Genomic DNA, 2,500 nt, shown 5'->3' on the forward strand with positions numbered 1-2,500 from the left:
TGCAGCGTTCCACAATTACCGGAAAAACGTTTTTGTGAAAAGTTTTTTTCTGGAACCGTGCAGGAGCAACGCTTGTACCGAGGAAATTACTCCATTATGCTTCAGTTCCTTCCTTTAAAACACGCCAGCTTAATGAAAACACCTGTGTCCCCCCCCCCCCCCCCCCGCAGTAGCACCTATTTCATCGTTCCTTGCGCAATTGTGTAACGGAGGTGAGTTGCTCTATTTCGGAGACGCTGCTCGTGCCACTGAGTGTCCTTCGTCCTCCTGCGCTACTTACCTCGCGATACCACGAATAGCTTTGTTTCCATCCAATCAACAGCTGATTATAGCTTTATTAATTTAATTTATTCATAAATTATCCACACACCGTGATACCACCGTGAGTGCCGCCAGAAGAACGTGAGGCACCGCCACAACACACGCCTTTAATTCGGATCAAACTCGGTTAGCGAGATTGTTCCTGTAGACCGCGTGAGCGCTCCGTGCTGCCTGGTGGTCCAGCGATGGTCGATATTGGCCCGGTAGTAGTACCGGCTAATGGTAATTTGTTGCTCGAACGTTCACTAGAGCTACTAGAGCGATACTGGGAGCGACGGCTGCCGGTGCGAGCTGGTGCTAGATTTGAGCATCTTTACGTGGCAATGGTTTTTCTAAAGTTTGCGCTCCGGTGAAGTTGCTTTTGAAAGTGTGGCCGCTGCTTTGGCACATGGCTGCAACCATTGAATGCCACCTTTATTCGTGATAGTTGTACGGTCGTGCCCCGGAACAAGGATGTTTTCCGAGATTAGTTCCACTTCGCCGCCTGGTTCCGGCGTTTGCCGTAGGTATCACGACCTAGAGTGAATCAATTTATGTCGCTCGACACCTAAATCAGTGCAGTCTACGAGTCTTCTACGTGGGTAGCGTGGCGGTACGATAAGCCTTAGGATGGTTTCAGTTCTGTTATCTTGTTTCTGAATGAGATTCAGAGCGCCACTTGAACTAAACACAATGCTGAAGAGTTCTAGATGGTAATAGCCGGCACCAACCCTTTCAACGATTATTGTGAAACTTTGTCAACATTATGGCACTCTTGGGAAGATCAAGATCAAGATCTACCATTTCAGGGGCGATGTCAGCGAACAATTAAAGAATGGACAAAGTTAGAACAACTAGGCACCTGGCATCAATTAGTTTGAAAGAGCAAATTTGATACCAAACTAACGCAAAACTGTCGTTTACAGTTTGAAGGAGATGGGAAATGACGATCCTAAACCTGGTTGGTGGTACGTGGACTTGCACGTTTATAAAGCCGAAAGCCTTCGATTACTTCTGGTCGTGTTAAAGAGGAACTGAAATTGAGGCATCATCTGCAGTAACCAGCAAACCACCGCCAATCAGTCATAACAAGGTAACGAAATCGTTCCATAAAACCCCCTAATCCTGTGCCATAAATTGTGCAAAATTATAGTTTATCATGTTTTAGCACCTCCATCGGACCAGAATAGAGAGGCTAGAGGCCAGAACAAGAACTCAGTGGCCGCGAACGTGCTTTGGAAAGGACAAACTGAACATTAAAATCCTTCAACGACCCGGTGGCTTCGAGCGGTTGTGTAGTTTAGCGGGAATAAACTACAGAACGGACCTAAAATCACTAGCGAGACATGCAATCGGAAGCCCCCGGCCAGCCAGCAGAACCGATTTTGTTGTCAAAGAGCGTCGGTAAAACACAAAACTTCAAAGGACCGGCACCAGGACGCGAAGAAAACCGGGCACATGGCGTTGAGGTAACTACCGCAAAACACTGTTCCAAAAGGGATCAACGAGCTCGCCTCGGTACGGTACGGTACGGTGCGGTGTTCCATGCAAAACACTTTCAAGCGGTTCGCAAGAGAACTTTGATTGTTTTTTGCCCCTCCCGGCGGAACCGTTCTTACCTTGAACCATGTATTTATGGTCGCAACCGATGCAAATACATCCCTTCCGGCGACAGCACCTCAACGGGAACGTCGCTCCACTTCGAGGCAGGGATTACTAAGCCTTTTGCCAGGACACCACGCAGGTACATCGGCACAAAAGGTCATCCGGCTTCGTATGTGTTGAAGTGTTCGGTGGGCAACTGAAGGCAGAAGAGAGGCAGAAGGAGAGGGTCTAGTACATAAAAAAGATCTTTTAGTTACATTGTTCTCGATTTCTTCTCGTTGTACCTCCCCGGGGGGTGGAGGCAAGTGCAGATTTGGGATCATTTCAACAAGCCAAGCCAGGAATCGGTTCGGTTTGTAAGAATGTTGGGAAAGAAAAAGAAAAAAAAGTCTCACTTCTTATGCTTCTCGTGCTTTTGTTCGAGCTAGTGTTAAAGGTCCCCATGGTGGTGACGAACCGAACCGGACCGTTGTTTCTCTGCCTGCAACTTGAAATAAAGAACTGGAAACGAACATTGAAAACTACGAAGCTCCTCATACACCGGTTCTGGTCACGTCCAGAAAGCCCCCTAAGTACTCATGCAAAATAGAACAAA

The sequence above is a fragment of the Anopheles aquasalis genome, chromosome 3, assembly GCF_943734665.1.
Source record: "Anopheles aquasalis chromosome 3, idAnoAquaMG_Q_19, whole genome shotgun sequence".
NCBI lineage: Eukaryota > Metazoa > Arthropoda > Insecta > Diptera > Culicidae > Anopheles > Anopheles aquasalis.